Source organism: Oryctolagus cuniculus, chromosome 5 (assembly GCF_051225735.1).
Source record: "Oryctolagus cuniculus isolate XC-2025 breed Fujian yellow rabbit chromosome 5, ASM5122573v1, whole genome shotgun sequence".
Classification (NCBI taxonomy): Eukaryota; Metazoa; Chordata; class Mammalia; order Lagomorpha; family Leporidae; genus Oryctolagus; species Oryctolagus cuniculus.
Window position 1 is genome coordinate 64,378,479 of NC_142871.1, and position 19,109 is coordinate 64,397,587.

The following is a 19,109-nucleotide window of genomic DNA, read 5'->3' on the forward strand; positions in this document are numbered from 1 at the left end:
CCATTCTGTTGGTTGTTTCTTCATTCGGTTGGTTTCTTTTGCTATATAGAAACTTCTTAGTTTGACACAATCCCAGTTGTCTTGGTTTTGGTATATCATTCTAAAAACTTGCTGCCTGTAGTGATGTCCTCAAGTGTTTTCCCTGTGTTTTCTTCTAATATCTACAGATGTTATGTTTGGGTCTTTGACCCATTTTGAGTTCATTTCGTACATGGTGAGAGATGGAGGGAGGGTGGGAAATAGGATCTATTCTTCAGCATATGGGTTATCAATTTCCCCAGCACCATTGACTGAGAATGCTGTACTTTCTCTGAAGTGTGCTCTTGGCACCTTTGTCCAAGATCAGTTGACTCGAGATAGGTGGGTTTACTTCTCTATTCTGTTCCATTGGTTTATGTTCCTTGGAAACACTAAATTTGATCCAACCAAAAAATGATGCTGTCATTAGAAGAAATGTGTTTATGTGTATATGTAGACGAGGCTGAGGAGTATAAAAATGAAAACCCTCTTTTTACATGATAGGAAGCCAAGAGAGTAAATCCAAACTTTTGTTTCAAAATTAAAAAAAAAAATCTATGACATGGGGCCAGCATTGCAGTCTAGCAGATAAAGCTGCCACCTGTGATGCCAGCATCCCATAAGGGTGCCAGTTTGAGTCCCGGCTGTTCCACTTCCAATCCAGCTCCCTGCTAGTGTTCCTAGGAAAGCAGTGGGAGATGATCCAAGTTCTTGGGCCTCTGCACCCACGTGGGAGACCCAGAGGAAGCTCTTGGCTTCTGACTGGCCTACCCCTGGCTATTGCCACAACCTGGGGAGTTAACCAGTGGATGGAAGATGTCTCTCTGTCCGCCTCTCTCTGTAACTCTACCTTTCAAATAAATAAATAAATCTTAAAAAAAAATCTACAAGATAGACTGCATCTATGGTGTAATTTACTCAGCTACCCAGTCTTCTCCTTATTAAAGGGTACCACCACTCTCTCTATGCACCAGGAGATGTTATATATTTATAATTTTTTCCAACATTTTTTAATCATAAAGGCATCTTACGTCTAATTTTTACATTTCCATTTTCCTAGACAGGAAGTTAAGCTACTGATTTAGTGCTGCAAACTTGGCAACTTTAAAGTTAGAGGAAACAAAGATTTAAACAAATCTGATAGATTTAGAAAGAACCGATTATCTCTTTCCTTAAGTTAAGGAATGGGAATGGTCAACTTGAGATTGTATGAAATCTTTCATATTGTTTTGTTTTTTAAGAAAATATTTATTTATTTGAAAGAGATACAGAGAGAGAAGGAGATAGAGCGAGGTCTTCCATCCGCTGGTTCACTCCCCAAATGGCCGGAGCTGGGCCAATCCGAAGCCAGGAACCAGCAGCTTCATCCGGGTTTCCCGCGTGGGTGCAGGGGCCCAAGCACTTGGGCCATCTTCTGCGGCTTTCCCAGGCACATTACCAGGGAGCTGGATCGGAAGTGGGGCAGCTGGGACTCAAACTGGCAACCTCATGGAACGCTGGCTCTGCAGGCAGAGGCTTAGCCCACTACACCACAGCATCGGCCCTTCCATTTTGTTTTCACACAGTAATTCTTCAGGGTCAGGAGAGCAGATGTTATTATCCCCATTTGATGGATGAGGAAACTGAGTCTCACAGGGGCTGTGTTTTACCAGTGAAATCTAAATGTAAATAGTGAACAGTACATTTAATTATCAATAGATTTCCTTTATTTTCCATTGAGTTGTCTGGAATTTTAAAGCAGCTGCTGATATAAAGAAATTGTTAAACATGGCAGATAGCATTTCTGGGGTAGTCTTTGCCTGTTAATGAGCTTGTTCCAGAATAATTTCTGCAGGTTTCAAGAACATCCTGTCAAGACCCAGAAAAACTCACTGTACCTTTAAAAGATCTAAATGGTGTGACCCATCAAACAGTGAATTGTGGAATGAGACGTATTCCCTGCCTGTTGGCAAGTGGGATATACCGTATGATGGAGATTGCTGGGTGTATATTTAGAAACTTGAAAGTATGACAGAGAATGTGGGTAGTGGAGGAGGCCGTCGAGGCTTAGCAGAATCTTCACAGTGGTAGCTGCATATAATGCCATATACACTTGTCTCTCCATATCCGTGCGGGATTGGTTCAGGACTCTGCTGATACCAGAACCCGCGTATGGGGCCAGCTTTGTGGCACAGTGGGTTAAGCCACTGCTTGGGATGCCCACATCCCATATGGGAGCTCCAGTTTGAGTCCTGATTGCTCCGCTTCTGATCCAGCTTTCTGCTAAGGCACCTGGGAAAGCAGATGGCCCATGTGCTTAGGTCCCTGCCACCCATGTGGGAGGCCCTGGTAGAATTACTAGCTCCTGGCTTTGGTCTGGCCCAGCCCTGGCTTTATAGGCATTTGGGAAGTGAACCAGCAGATGGAAGATCTCTCTCTGCCCCTCTGCCTTTCAAATAAATAAATCCTTTTTTTAAAGTATAGTCTTGAGCCGGCGCCGCTGCTCACTAGGCTAATCCTCCGCCTCGCGGCGCCGGCACACCAGGTTCTAGTCCCGGTCGGGGCGCCGGATTCTGTCCCGGTTGCCCCTCTTCCAGGCCAGCTCTCTGCTGTGGCCAGGGAGTGCAGTGGAGGATGGCCCAAGTGCTTGGGTCCTGCACCCGCATGGGAGACCAGGAGAAGCACCTGGCTCCTGCCATCGGATCAGTGCGGTGCGCCGGCCGCAGCATGCCGGCCATGGCGGCCATTGGAGGGTGAACCAATGGCAAAAGGAAGACCTTTCTTTCTGTCTCTCTCTCTCACTGTCCACTCTGCCTGTCAAAAAAAAAAAAAAAAAAAAAGTATAGTCTTAAAAATCTCAAATGCTCGACTCCCTTATGTAAAATATCATATTTGTGTAAAACTTACACATATTCTCTAGTATATTTTAAATCATCTCTAGATTATGTATGATATCTAAGACAGTGTAAATGCTGTGCACACACACACACACACACCAATATATATATGTAATTATAGTGTATTGTTTAGGGAATAAGGACAAGAAACAGAGCCTGTCCGTGTTCAATACAGAAGCAAGTTTTACTTTAATATTGCCAGTCTGGACTGGTTGAATCCACAGATGTGGAAACCATGAACACCGATGGCCAGCTGTTTACCAGAGCACCGGGGAGGGTACTGGCAATTTCAGTTCCACTAGGTGAAGCACTCTTCTAGTGAGAATTCTCCAGACTCATTCAGCATTTTATCATTTAGCCCATCTGGATGTGTACAGGCAATGTCTACGGACCACTTTGGTCCTTCGATTTTGCTATAAAACAAGCCACTTACTTTTGGTGGCTTTTTTTTTTTTTTGACAGGCAGAGTGGACAGTTAGAGAGAGAGAGACAGAGAGAAAGGTCTTCCTTTTGCCATTGGTTTACCCTCCAATGGCTGCCGCAGCCGGTGTGCTGCAGCCGGCACACCGCACTGATCCGATGGCAGGAGCCAGGTACTTCTCCTGGTCTCCCATGGGGTGCAGGGCCCAAGGACTTGGGCCATTCTCCACTGCACTCCCTGGCCACAGCAGAGAGCTGGCTTGGAAGAGGGGCAACCGGGACAGAATCTGGCGCCCCAACTGGGACTAGAACCCTGTGTGCCGGCACCGCAAGGCAGAGGTTTAGCCTAGTGAGCTGCGGCGCCAGCTGTGGCTTGCTTTTTAAACTTGTCTTTACCTAATATAAAGTTACACCTGAGATATACTGAGTACATTAATGTCAGGTCTCCATTACATGCTAAATACTTATCTAGTAGATGGCCAAATTCAAACCTGCTCTACTGAAGTCTGAAATAGCTACCTGTAGACTTTCTGCAGCTCTTGTATAAGAAGTTACAATAAACTTGGAGCACAGTATACTGTTAGCTAGGGGGGAGATGCAATATTTATATAAACTTTAGGCTTTAATTTTTATAATTAATTAACTTATTTTTAAAAATAACAAATTCAGACATTGTACAAATTCAATAGTACAGAAATGCCTAGTTTTCCTCTTCAGAGGAAGCTAATTTCTTGTGTTGCCTGTCTATACTCTGTATGCACACAAAACCATAGCACATTGAATCAACACCAATGGTAGATTACAATATACTCTTCTACCTCCCCATATCAGGGCATAGTAACAGTGCGAATTTTCTTTCAATGGTTGCATCCTGTTAAATGGAATGGATATATCATAATATATTTAATCTTTTCTGTTGTTTCCAGTCTTTGATTATTACAAGTAATGCTGTAATAAAACTTTCTCTTATGTTTACATTTTGTTGATACATTGGAATTTATTTTGGAGGAAGGAATGAAGTAGGGAAACAAAGCTGTTTCTTCCTAGATGACTACTCAGGCATCCTAACATGATTTATGGGATAATTCATCCAATACTGACTTTATAAGAAAAAAATCTTACAGATGTTGAAATACATTTTTGTCATTTTGTTTATGTGTGTGTGCAAACATCTTATTATCTAGTCAGATAATGTGTTTTAATATCCGGATATTTCCCATTGCTATTTTTATTCTTTTCCAGAATTTTCTTAGCTTTTACTGCATTTTTTTTCATATAGTCTATAGAAAATGTTTCTAGATTATCTTTCTTCCCCAAGTTTTAAAAATTTCTTTTTATTTCTTTGAAGGGGGAGCAGGTGGGGGGGAAGGGGAGAGAGAGAGAGAGAGAGCGAGAGATTGATCCCACTGAAATAGGAAATGACCCCTAAAATCTATATGAAAATGTGGCCCCTTAAAGTTCCCCAGAAGTGCTATCTGGGATGCCACATATGCTACCAGAATTTGGGGTGCCATACGATTTCACCATATGCTTATTAATAAATCCCCAATATTAATAAGCCCAAGAGGGTTCTTGCCTAATATTTAGAGAAGAATTCTAAATAACGGCACAGATAAATGAAGCAGCATGGTACATTTTAAGCCCTTATTTAGTGAGAAAGATGCATAGAAAAGTGAGAGCTTTATTAAGAGAGAGGGGTAAATCTGGGTTCATACCAAGTACCAGGAACCAGGCACGTGGAGGAGCATCTAGGCCAGGAAGCCTAGGACAGGTAACCTGAAGGCCTCGTACCCTGGAGGCACAGGGGTACAGCAAGCCCCCTCTTGGCAAGAAGCCATGGAAAAGAGAAGGGCGGATACACTGTGTCCCAGGCTTTTAACCCACTTCCAAAGGGGAGTGGTTAATTAACCTGATTGGCTGTTGGGCACCCAGGTATGGCCAGGTAGGGGCATGAGGTCACACAGGGGCGTGGTGAAGGCGTGGTCTTCCAGCCCACAGACCTAATTGATTTTAACCTATATGCCTGCCTACTTCACCACCTGGTGGTTCACTCCCTGAATGCCTACAATGGCTGGGACTGGGCCAGGTTGAAGACAGCAGCTGGAAATGCAATCCACGTCTTCCATGTGGGTGGCAGGGACCCAAATGCTTGAGCTCTTACCTGCTGCCTCCCAGGGTGCACAGCAGCAGAGTGTTGGAATCCAGAGAAGAACCTGGACTTGAATCCAAACACTCCAGTGTGGGCTTTCCCCACCCCCAGTGGTGGCGTCACAACTGCTGCACCAAATGCCCACTCTTCTGAATGTAAACAACCCCTGGGGACATAGAAAACATGGCTGATGTCACTAATGAGCCAAGCTGTAGACTTTAGTCCATTTTAACTAATATAAAAAAAAAAAAAAAATTGCCACTTGAGATACCCACATCTCAGAGTGGAGTAGCTGGTTTCAGCCCCATTTCTGCCTTCTAGTCCAGCTTGCTGCTAATACACACCCTGGGAGATAGTAGATGATGGCTCAAGTTCTTGAGTCCCTGCCACCTGAAGGGAGACCCAGAAGAGGCTCCTGGCTCCTGGCTTTGGACTGACCCATCCCCAGTCCAGGGGCCATCTTGGTGGCCCCTGCCACCCATACTGGGGCCCTAGAGTGAACCAGCAAATGGAAGATAGCTCGCTCGCTTACTCTCTCTCTCTCTCTCTTGTTCTCTCTCTCTGTAACTGCCTTTCAAATAAATAAAAAGTAAATCTTTAAAGAAACTTAATAAGCTTCAAAAATGCATGATCCTTTCCTAGTGAAAGTACTCTCACACCAGGAGGTTTTATATTCCAGACAGTGCCAAAGGAATAAACTTAAATTTCCTTTAAAATGGTTTGCTAAATTGTTTCTTGTAGAAATGTTGAAATTCTAATTAATCATCATGTAGAAAAAAACCGGCGTGCATGCAAGCTCTTTGATGATGCTAACGCTGTGTCTTCCTTTAAGACCATCTGGGTCATGATTGCAAAGCTTCAGTGTTACAGAAAAGCTCTAGCTCAAGACAGCAACTTGCCAGATGATGAATTTGTCAAATTATGTATACACCTACTTAAAAATATTATTACTATAACATTTATAGCAATTTGCTGAGGTCATAAATCTGCTGAGGCCTCAAAGTTCAGTTATTTGGGAAATGGAAAGAACATGAATGCAAGAATGTCGAGAGTTTTTTTTTTTTTTTTTTTTAATGTCTGCTAAATGCAGGCAAAAAAGACCATGGAAAAGATTGAAAATGGTATCTATCAAATTTGGTGAATTCACCTTGTATCTCTTTATAGCGATCCTTGTGGGCTGTGTTGAAGGCTTTGTCTCCTACTGAAAGTCGTTTCTTATTCAATGTAATTGTTACCTAGCCAATGTAACTAAATCAGTGTTTCTTTTACTTATGAAGGAAATGTCCGTTTTCCAGGCATTTCACTGTTGAGAGAGAGGCTGGAGCATATCTGGTACGCTCAGCTTCTATTTACAAGTGGTAGGCTTCCCTTAAAATGTAGCTAAACTTGTTATGGGTATGGAGAGAGTGAGGATGCTGAGCCAAACTTACTTCCTGACCCAGTTTTTTCAAGCCCTACCTGAACTCCTTCCCTTATTCCCCATTCAGGAAAGCAGGACATGGGGATAGGGGGTTGTCATCATTTGAGACACCCAGTTCCGTTATCAGAGTGCACTGTTCAAGTCCTGGCTACTCATCTTCCACTTCAGCTTCCTGCTAATGCACACCCTGGGATGCAGCAGGTGTTGGCTCAAGTGCTTCAGTCCTGACCACCCATATGGGAGACCCAGATTGAGTTCCTGACCCTTAGCTTTGACCTGGCTCATCCCCAGCTATCACAGGCACTTGGGGAGTAAACCTGTAGATGGAAGATCTTTCTCTGCCTGTCTCTCTCTCTGCCTTTCAAAAAATGATGCAAATAAATTAAAAACTTAAAAAGCAGACTAGTGAACTAAAAGCAGTAGAAAGGACAGACATTATTATATAGGTCATGTGTTCCACTACCACTCCTCCCCAAATTTCAGTCACTTAGGACAACAAAAATGAAAAAGTTTTATTTCCTGTTCATGCAGTTCACCCACTGGGTTAACTAAGGAGCTCTGTGAACCTTTGTCACGCAGAGCTGTGGGCTGATAGAGCAGCCACTACTAAAGGGAAAAAGGAAACTCCAGAGGGTGAAACCCTAACAAAGTGACCCAGGGCCATGAGACCTTCCCTTCACAATGCTTCCACTAGACTCAGGCACAGGATCCCACTGGACCACAAGAGGGTCTGACAGTGGAGAGAACTAGAAATATTTGACAAACAAAACTCATGATTACCACGGTTGTATTGATAGCGTGTTGAAAGAGAAATTTTGGCAACAGCAGAGATGACCTCAGCAGAAATGGGAACAATGTGAACAAGGCTGGATCCCAGAGTTGGCTATTTCATGATTGTTCACATTTTTCCTCACTGAAGCTGCCAATCCTGTCCGATCCAACCCAATGCAATCAACGTGTACCAAATGCTTTAGAGAGCAAGCTATCTGGTTATACAAAGGTGGGACTAAAGCAAAATTAGGTATCACTGTTTCTTTTGAATGTGTTCCTCAGCTGCTTTGAGGATCTCCATCACAAAAATCAACAAAGCTTCAACAATGGTCTCAAATGAGCCATAAGTATATACAAGAAAGAGTATAGACAGCTATGGGTTAATTTTTTAAGTTAGATTCCTTCCTATCTCGCATCATTTACTAACATATGTTATAGATAGGTTTGACATATGGTACCAAAGGCAAAGACTACAAAAGCAAAAATGGATAAATTAGACCTCATCAAAAACACTATTACTTCTAAAAAAAAAAATTTGTGAAAGTGAAAAGACCACCCACAGAATGGGAGAAGATAATCACAAACAATACTCATAACCTGATGAGTTCATGCCCTAATAATGTAGTGAGGACTTTGTTTAAAATACACATACCTATTTCAAAACCCACTAAACTCAACAATAGAAAGAAATCATCCAATTTTTTAAAAAAGCAGAAGCAGTAGGGATTTAACATAGTGGTTAAAATGCCTCTTAAGACACCCACATTTCACAGTGGAACACTTGGCCTTGATTCCTGGCTCTGGTTCTCGACTCCAGCTTCCTGCTAAATGCGGACCCTGGCTGCAGTGATGATTCAAGGAGTGGGTCCTTGCCACCCATTTGGGAGATCTGGATTGAGTTCCCAGCCCCTGGTTTCAGCTCTGGCCCCTCCTCAGCTTTTGCAGGGCGTTTGGAAAGTGAACTGTCAGATGGAAGCTCTATTTGTCTCTTTGTCTTTCTACCTTACAAATAAAGCTTTTTAAAAGAAAAGAATTTGAGGGCCAGCGCTGTGGCATAGTGGGTAAAGCCACTGCTGGCATCCCATACAGGCAGTGGTTCAAGTCCCAGCTGTTCCACTTCTGATCCAGCTCTCTGCTATGGCCTGGGAAAGCAGTAGAAGATGGCCCAAGTGCTTGGGCCCCTGTACCCATGTGGGAGACCCAGAAAAAACTCCTGGCTCCTGGCTTCAGATTGACACAGCTCTAACCATTGCAGCCAACTGGGGAGTGAACCAGTGGATAGAAGACCTTTCTCTCTCTCTCTCTCTCTGCCCCTCCTTCTCTGTCTCTGTAACTCTTTTTTTTTTTTTTTTTTTTTTTTTTTTGACAGGCAGAGTGGATAGTGAGAGAGAGAGACAGAGAGAAAGGTTTTCCTTTTGCCATTGGTTCACCCTCCAATGGCCGCCACAGCTGGCGTGCTGCAGCCGGCGCACTGCACTGATCCTAAGGCAGGAGCCAGGTGCTTCTCCTGGTCTCCCATGGGGTGCAGGACCCAAGCACTTGAGCCATCCTCCACTGCCTTCCCAGGCCACAGCAGAGAGCTGGCCTGGAAGAGGGGCAACCAGGACAGAATCCAGCGCCCTGACTGGGACTAGAACCCGGTGTGCCGGCTCCGCAAGGTGGAGGATTAGCCTATTGAGCCGCGGCGCTGGCCCTCTGTAACTCTTTCAAATAAATAAATAAATAAATAAATATTTTAAGATAAATAAATAAAAATAAAAGCAAAGGATTTGAATAGATATTTCCCTAAAGAAAATACAAGGAGTCTTCAAGTTCATGGACAATTCACATTATGAGAAAACATGGATTTCAAACAAATTTTCACCAAAATAAACTCATACAAACTTGTTGTGACACATCTGAATGGGATCCCATTTGAGGCAGTAAGAAGGATAAGATAGTAAATTGAAAAGAGCTCTGTCAGAACGTGAATCCTGATAAAATTGGAGCAAGAAAAGACATTAAACTGATAGGGAAGCTTAGGTGGAAGAATGGTGATATTACTGGTATTTACAAAAGTTTTATGGGGACAGTGTCCTAAAGAAATAAGCTTACAAATGGGTAGCTTGCTTCAACAAGGGGCAGGAGAATATTAACATCCACTTGTGAGGAAAAAATCCTGTTCATGCCCCAATAACAGAGGGCCAATGAGTCAGAGAAAATAGCCAAAAATCACAAACATCTCAAGTGCTGTCTGAAAAGAGCAGACATCCCACGTGAAGGGTGCCAAAACTCTTGCAGCCAGCTCAGCTGCAGACAAAATCAGAGTTTTCAGTGGAAATTTTAAACAAGTGGAGTCCAGTTCCTGAAAGATTTCTTCCAAGAATTCTAACAGGAGATAAAACGTAACTTTACCAGGGTGATCCTGAAGACAAAACACAATCGAAACAGTGGCTACCAAGAGGTGGAAGTGGTCCAGTGACAGCAAAACAGAGTGGTCAAGAGCAACAGTAATGGCGAAAGTTCTGGGGATGCTCACGGCATTTTGCTTAGCAACTTTCTGGAAGGCTGACGAATGAGAACATCTGCTCATGAGGAGAGTGTTTGGAGAAACTGAGTCAAAGCTTAGCCAAAAACTCCCCAGGAAAGCTTCACCTGAGAGTTCTTCTCTAGTGTGACAATGCTACTTCTCATTTCCCTCATCAAACCAGTGCAATTCTGATAACAGTTTCCATGGGAAAACAGGAAATATCCACCTTCTGATGCTAATTTGGCATCTGACATCTTTGTTTCCTACACTTAAAAAATCTTTAAAAGACACTCGCTTTCTTCCAGTTGACCATGACAAAAGACCCTATTGGTTAAACTCCCAGGACCCCCAGTTCTTTAAGGGATAGACTAGTTGGCATTATCACTTAGAAAAGTACTTTGACCTTGATGGAACTCGAGTTGACAAACACATTTTATGCTTTTTTTTTATCTTTTAATTCTGCTTTCCAACACATGTTTTGAAGTCTCCTCACATATAAATGGCTAGTGAGCACATGAAAAGGTGCTCAACATCATTAGTCATTACAGGAATGCAAATCAAAACCAGAAAGAGATACTACTTCACACCCACTGAATGACTCTAACAAAGACAACAAAAAGTCTTGGGAAGAATTTGAAGAAACTACAACCCTCAGATGTTATTAGGAATGTAAAAATGGTACAGCCACTTTGGAAAACAATTTGACAGTTTCTCCAAAAGTTAAATACAAAGCTACCATATGAAACAGTGATCCATACCTATATACATTGAAGCAAAATGAAAATATGCTCACAGATAACTTGTATACCAGTGTTCAAATGGCATTATTCATAAAAGGAAATAAGTGGAAACAAATACAAATGTCTATCAATTAATGATGAATAAACAAATAAATGATGGATATTACTCAGATATGGAAAACAATGAGATATTGTTATATGCCACAACATAGATGGACTAGACAATGTTAAATGAAAGAAGCCAGAAGACATAAAGGGTCACATAATGTATGATTCCATTTGTATTTAGTGTCCAGAATAGGCTCTATAAAGACAGAAAGTAAATTAGTGGTTGCCAGGTGATTAGAGGGAGTGGGATGTAGAGTTTCTTTGCAGGCTAATGAAAAAGTTCTGGAATTTTCACAACTTTGTCAAATGTCATACCAATTTTATTAATAAATTACATATGTATATACATATTGTTAAGGCAAAATAAGTAGGAGGCCATTAACATGGCATTGTTTCTGTGCCCAGCATCATCAGGTAAAGCACATAAGAACTCAGTTTAGAAACATTTCTTGTAACTGATTTGACCAAAAGAATAAAAAGAGTTTCAGCCAACCACAAAGAGCCAATCAGCAATTGGTTATACAACCACAGGAGCCCGTCAATGTCAATCAGGCCATACCCAAATAAGGCCCTCCTCATCACACCACAGCTAGCTGTAGCCAACTGAGTGATTTCTCTGCTTTGCTTCCACATTCCTGCTACATCTCATGTTCCTGGTGTTACGTTCTCTGAACCTCTTTCTGGTTCCAAGTGCTGCTGACTCATGAATCATTCATTGCTCAAATGGGCTGTCCAATTTAGTATGTCTTGAGTTTTAATATACTGGATGATGAGATAACAAGTGATTTTTTATTTTGTTATGTTTTTTTCTTCTTACTTTTCTTACCTCTGTATTGAGAAAAACAAAACTTGTTAAAATCATTGCAGTTGAAGTTCAAAAGTTGAGGTTATGCATTTCACTCATAATCTTTTAAGTGATTCAGTGCAGATCACATTCATAAGAAACTCTAGAATAAGCAAAACGAAGTTGAGCTGGGGAAGAAAACCTAAGTGGTAGGAGAGGCCAGCGATAGACTAGGAAAGGGCATAAGGAAATTTTCTGGGATGACAGAAATGATGGTAGTGTTATGGGAAAATGGTGGCAGAGAAATTATTATTACCTTTACCTCAGTTCTTTGTCTCACATGGAAGAAGAATTTCCAAGGGGACAAGCAGAGAGATTTAAAAAGATTTATTAGAATCAAAGACCTCCAGCCAGAGTAGCATGATGCAGGGCTTCCAAGAGAGAAAAAGCTCAAAGGGGCTGGTGGCAGCAGAGTTTTAAAGTACAGTTTTGAAGAAAAAAACTTGACAATGAGATTGGCATTCAGTTACCAGGCGGGGATAAAAACCGTCAAAAGACCTGATTTACAGTTCTCCATCCTGTCTGGCCTGCTCCTGATAAAACAAAAGACCATCCAGAAGGGTGGGATAGGTAACTTGTTTTCACAATAAGCTGTGAGCTCAGGAAGAGCTCCCTTTCTATTCTTGTGGTAAATCTGGAGATTCTGAAGGAAGGAGGGCGGCCTTTTTGTTCTTGCTAAAGACAATGTTTTAGGGGAGGAAGAAAATATTTTACGCCCCAAATTCTAATGGGACCATCCTGACTACCTATTAATCCATCTGACTCCTCACATCAGCAGTCCATGTGTTGATGGTGGTTTGGCTGCATAGATGAAAGCATTTGTCAAAATCAGAACATTTCACTTAAGATTTGTGCATTTCATTATATGCAAAGTTTACCCAAAAAATCATAAATATTTAATTCAATAACTGCCATAATGTACTCATTAGGGGAAGTGAACTTCAATACACAAATTTTAACATAAGGTTGACTAATGCATGGCTAGAGGTGAAGGATGGGGCATGACATGATAAACAAATGGATGACGCAGCAATGACAGGATATAGGTGCTAGGTATGTGGGGGTTCCCTGCTTAATGTTTGCTTTTTTTTTCACAATAGAATGACAGAAAAAAAGGAGCCTAATCTACAAACTTGTCTATCCTCCGACTCCCCACACCCATCTTACTTAACTGTCTCTCTTCCCACTGACTGTGCATTTCCTTCTGTTTGTAGAATTCATCTTCAGTCCCTACAAATTATTGTTGCCTTCCATTTATTTATTTATTTTTAAAATATTTTATTTATTTGAGAGGCAGAATTACAGAGAGAGGGAGAGACAGAAAGAGTGGTCTTGCATCTGCTGATTCACTCCTCAGATGACTGCAATGGCCTGAGGTGTGCCCATCAGAGTCAAGAGCCAGGAGTTTCTTCCCCATTTCTCCCATGAGTGCAGGGGCCCAAGCACTTGGAAGAGGAGCAGCTAGGACTCTAACTGGCGCCCATATGGGATGCCGGCACCGCGGGTGGAGGCTTAGGCCACTATGCCACAGCACCGGCCCCACTTTCCCTTTTTATTAATAACACCATCCTTTCCGGTTGTGAACATTTCTCAGGACAAAAATAAGTTTTCTTTCCTTGCTTTCTCCCCTACTCTCTAATCCAATTAAACTCTAAATTCTTCTAGTTTCTACTTTATAATGTCTCATTTCTTTTACCATTAGTACCATCTTGACTCTGCTCCAATTACCTGCATCCTGAGGGCCATTTCCATGGAAATAAAGTGGTACCCTAAGAAAATAATTTGCATGTACTTAAAAAGATATAGATCTTTTCCCATGCTTGTCTTTCTGAGTGGTTCTGAGCCAGTACTGTATTAGAATATCTTGGTTATTGTAAGTCTTCAAACTCTGAATTCCAGCCCCACTTCCTATTAGTCTGTAGATTAATGACTCAAAATGAGTTTTGACTAATTGAGGTGCAAATGTCCCTGTCACAGAAACAGAAAGATAAGTATTCTATACTGTGATGGCCTCTATAAAGAACCTTTCCTGCTAAGTGAATTATGCTAAAATTATCACTTATCATTTTGGCAGTTATCTGCCATGAATCCTGTCATATCATTCATGCATCTGCAGGTCCATTTTGCAACTAACTCACCTTGGAAGACTCACCATGGAGTGAAATTTCTGCCCCCCCCCCCCACCTCTCTCAACCACAAGAAACTTTTATGCTTAGTGAATGTTCTGGGGACACTCAGAGTAAGAAGAGTGACTTAAGACTTGGGGTTCCTGACACTGGTGGGTGACCCCAGCAATTTTATTATTGTCCCTGACACTCGGGCTCCTCATCTGTAAGGTGGGGCTGGTAATTGCACACATTTCATTATGGAGGTTAAATACATTAATGCAATGGTCTGGAGAAGTCTTGACCCTCAAGCCATGGGACAGGGCCAAGGAACCAAAGACTTCTTTTTCTTCTCCTCTCTGAGGAACTCCAAGTGACCAGGGGACTGCTTCCTGGGGCTCGGGCCCCCAACGTGACCTTGGTTCTAGATGCTCCTTGGCCAGGGTGCTATGACTCTTTTTCCCTCCTTTCCCTTCCCCTCCCCCTGCTCCTCCTCCAAGGACAGCAGCCACGAAATGAGTGTCATTGTTTAGAACTGAATATTGAGTTAACTTCTTTTCCTTGATGGATATATTAGCTAGCAAGCTGTTGGTAACATATACCTTAAACTTTCCCCGTGTTGAGATGGGTACTGTGGCTTAGCAGGTAAAGCAGCCAATTCCAGCATCCCATAGCAGTACTGGTTTGAGTCCCAGCTGCTCCACTTCTGATCCAGCCCCCTTATAATGTGCCTGAGAAATCAGCAGAAGATAGCCCAATGTGTTTGGGCCCCTGCACACATGTGGGAGACCCACAAAGCCTCCTGGCTCCTGGCTTCGGCCTGGCCCACTGCTGGTACTTGTGGCCATCTGGGGAATGAACCAGTAGATGGAAGCTTGCTCTCTGCCTCTTCCCACCTCTCTCTGTAACTCTTTCAAATAAATAAGACTTAAAAGAAATCTCACATTACAGTAATGGCAGTAAGAGACAGTATTTGGGGGCCTTAAATATCTATCTGTGTATATGTTGAAATGAAACTGATTTTTATGAAGAAGGATTTGGCTCTGTGGAGAATGTTTTCTCCACAGCTATGTGGGGTTACCATTTTGGGGGTGCCTTCATTTGGCTGGCCATGAATAAGGGCCTTTGAAGACCCCCAAGTTTTTGAACCATGTGGTAGCCAATTCTGCATCAAAGCTTAACAAAACTGCTTTAAAAATATGCAGCCCAGGGCATGGTGGTGTAGATGAAGCTGCCACCTGCAACACCAACATCTCATAGAGTGATGGCTGGCATCCCAGATATTCTGCTTCTGAGACAGTTCCCCGCCATTGTGTCTGCAAAGGCAGTGGAACTGCCACCCACAGGAGAGACCTGCATGGAGCTCTTGGCTCCTGGGTTGGCCTGGCCCAGCCCTGCTGTGGTGGCCGCTTTGGGGAGTGAACCAGCAGATGGAGGATCTCTTCTCCATCTCTCCCTCTGACATTCTTCCCAATAAATAAATAAATCTTAAAAATAAATTCTTGGGGTCCTCCCCTGCCCTAGGGAATCAGAAACTCTTAGAGTAGGGGAGGTCCCAAAATCTGTTTCAAAAATAGAGAGCCCACCATTCTTCCTGATATTCTCACCTTTATTTCAGAGGAAGCCAGATCATCAAGGAGGTATATAAGTGGTCCTTAGTGCAATCATTCAATTAAATTGGCTAAATGCCGTTAGTCTGCCATGAGGTCTGTGTAAGAAAAATCACTCCACAATTGTGAGCATCTACTTATGTCTCCAAGCTACCGCGTTCTTGTACGTCAGGCCTCATGCGAGGCGCTCTCAGTGCACCACTGAAATTCAATCCCGCCCCATGAGGGACAGTGTTCCTACTTCATAGATCAGGATACTGAAGCCTAGGCAAGTTTCACAGCTTGTAAATGACAGTAATAGATTCAAACCCAGGTCTGTGTGATTTTTAAAGCTGGTGGCCTTACCCCACTGGGAAGGCAACTGGGGATTTCCCACTGTGCACACGCTGTCTAGCCTTAGCATCTGCTTTTAATCTGAGTCTGGTTTAGCCTTATTCCCCTCTTTCATTTTCACTTGACCGATTTCCACAGGCATTTACTTTTATGCCATTGTAATAATATATTTTTAATAAACTGCCTAAAATCCTTTTTGGATTTATATTCCATTGTGGTATAAAGGGAAATAAAAAAGCTCTTTGAAATCCTGTAGTGGTTACTTAATGTTGGCTGGGTTTTCCCTCGTGTTATTTGCCTCTGTTGAATTTTCAGGTTTACGTTCTAGTGTACATACTGCTTGAGTTATGAACTAGCCAGGGAAGCTCTTCTGTTCTCAACTGTGTCTGCAGTGTCTAATTAAACACAACAGGTAAGTTATTCGGGACCTGGTGTCACACGGCCATCCAGAGGGTACAGTGCACCTCCCTGCTTTCAGGTGACACTCATGGTATTGCTTAGTGTGGGCCAACAGGACGTGGTTTCCCCGCGTCCTCCTTTGGGTCTGTGTGGTGTCAGGGTGCCAAGTTTTGTGATCTCATCACTTTTTTCCCCTACTCCAGCAAGCTTTTGTTGTTGTTTCTAACTTTTGCTTACTGTCTTGCTGGGTTATAGTAGAAGATGGCCCAAGTGCACGTGTGTGGGAGACCCAGAGGAAGCTCCTGGCTCCTGGCTTCGGATGGGCGCAGCTTGGCCCGTTGCGGCCAACTGGGGAGTGAACCATCGCATGGAAGACCTCTCTCTCTCTCTCTCCACCTCTCCTCTATCTGTAGCTCTGAATTTCAAATAAATAAATAAATCTTTTTTTTTTAAAAAAAAAGCTCATCAACACCTGTGGCCCTTCAGAAGCCCCTGTTGCTAACACTTTCAGAGGTTTAATTAGCTGAGACACAGAAATGGTCACATTCCCAGGCAGACCTGGCAAAAGGTGATCTCTTAGAGTGACGAGAAAGATGGAGGAGAAAGAAAAACAAATTAAGTATCATTTCATGTGAGTTGGGTGTTACTATGTAAGAATGATACATCTTTCACTTCTCTATTTGTAGATTCCAACAGTTAGTGCAGCTCAAGTAGGTATAAGCACAAGTTAACAAATATTCTTTGAAAATTCTTCCTTTCAAATTATACATAGATAAAAAGACCAGGGCAAAGATTTATTTGTTGGCTTTGTACATCATATTAGTGCCTTCACTGAAGATGGTATCCTTTTAGTATAAGTAATGCAATTCTCTTGAGGATTTCTTCTCTTCAGAGTTCAGTCAAAATTGATACAAACATCAGTGAGTCTGGCACATAACAAAACTTTTTAAAGATTTATTTATTTGTAAGGCAGAGCTAGAGAGAGACACAGAGAAAGACTGAGATGGAGACATATATATCAATTACAGGGAGGGCCAGTCCAGGCCAAAGCCAGGAACTGGGAACTCCATCTGGGTCTCCCAAGGTAGGTGGCAGGGGTCCAAGTATGTGGGCCATCTTCTGCTTTCCCAGGTGCATTAGCTGGGAGCTGGATCAGACGTGGAGCAACTGGGACTCAAACCGATGCTCATATGGGATGCTGGGGGTCACGGGAAGTGGCTTAACACACTGCACCAAATGCCAGCCCTCACATAAAGCTTTTAAAGTTGATCAGATTATTTGGGAATGGGCACAACCCAGGGCAGAGAAAAAAATTTGAATTCAAAGTAACAGGTAACAGGTTTTAATTCCTCCAGTGGCACATGCCAGCCTGCTGATTTTTTTATGTACCTCATATTTAGAAAATAATTTTTACTTACTAACCAATGTGAACTTATTAAAGCTGGCTTTCTACTTTCATTTATCAACAATTTTTTTTTTTTTTTTTTTTTTTTTTTTTGACAGGCAGAGTGGACAGTGAGAGAGAGAGACAGAGAGAGAAAGGTCTTCCTTTTGCCGTTGGTTCACCCTCCAATGGCCGCCGCTGCAGCCGGCGCACCGCGCTGATCCGATGGCAGGAGCCAGGATCCAGGTGCTTTTCCTGGTCTCCCATGGGGTGCAGGGCCCAAGCACCTGGGCCATCCTCCACTGCACTCCCTGGCCATAGCAGAGAGCTGGCCTGGAAGAGGGGCAACCGGGACAGAATCCGGCGCCCCGACCGGGACTAGAACCCGGTGTGCCGGCGCCGCAAGGTGGAGGATTAGCCTATTGAGCCACGGCGCCGGCTTCATTTATCAACAATTTTTAAGTGCCTGTTGCAACACCTGGTCAGAATGACAAAGTGTTTCTAGCAATGACAAAGAAACCCAATGATGGATCCTCACAGTGAGGAAGTGTATGACTTTCAGTATATTTTGTCAAATATTAAGCACAGACTCCCTTCAATATCTCTTCGGTCTTATGGGGCCCAAATAGGGGCCAGCATTGTGGAATAGCATGTTAAGCCTCCGCCTGCAACACCCACAATCCCATATGGGAGGCGATAGGAGACCCAGCTGCTTCACTTTTTTTTTTTTTTAAATATTTATTTATTTATTTATTTCAGAGCGTGAGAGAGAAAGAGAGAAAAGTCTTTCATCTGCTGGTTCATTCTCCAATGGCCGCAACAGCCAGAGCTGCGCCAATCTGAAACCAGGAGCCAGCAGCTTCCTCTGGGTCTCCCATGCAGCTGCTGGGGCCCAAGGACTTGGGCCATCTTCTACTGCTTTCCCAGGCCACAGCAGAGAGCTGGATTGGAAGTGGAGCAGCCGGGACATGAACTGGTGCCCATATGGGATGCGGATGGTGGCTTCACCCGCTATGCCACAGTGCCGGCCCCGCTCCACTTCTGATTCAGCTCCCTGCTAATGCGTCTGGGAACGCAGCGGAGGATGGGCCAAGTGCGTGGATCCCTGGCACCCATGTGGTAGGAGACCCAAAAGAAGCTCCAGGATCCTGGCCTAGGCCTGACCCTGCCCTAACTGTTGCGGTCACTTGGGGAGTGAACTAGCAGATGGAAGATCTCTCTTTCCTCCTCTCTGTAACTCTGGCTTTCAAATAAAAAAGGGGATGGGGGGGCCAAATAGAGGACACTTCTAAGAATCAGGAGAGTAAGGAAAGCTTAAGGAACAGAGAATCTGGGGTCAGAGGATCCTGCATGGGCTACCTCTCTTTGGCAGCTTCACCAAATTATCTGCAAGTTTTTCATACCGTATACTACTTGTATATTT

The 19,109-nt window shown here is 43.2% G+C and overlaps 1 long non-coding RNA gene across 4 annotated transcripts in view; it reads left to right on the top strand.

Annotated features, from left to right (window-relative positions):
* LOC149126537 (uncharacterized) overlaps positions 1-18,346 on the top strand; it is a 41,446-nt gene extending 23,100 nt beyond the window's left edge. For 2 of the 4 annotated variants that reach the window (XR_016233811.1, XR_016233813.1), the window contains exons 3-4: positions 16,219-16,315; positions 16,561-18,346. This is a non-coding gene — a long non-coding RNA (uncharacterized LOC149126537). The remainder of the gene's footprint in view (positions 1-16,218; positions 16,316-16,560) is intronic. The other 2 variants (XR_016233812.1, XR_016233814.1) reach the window with 1 other exon arrangement.
* Positions 18,347-19,109: the final 763 nt, after the last annotated feature.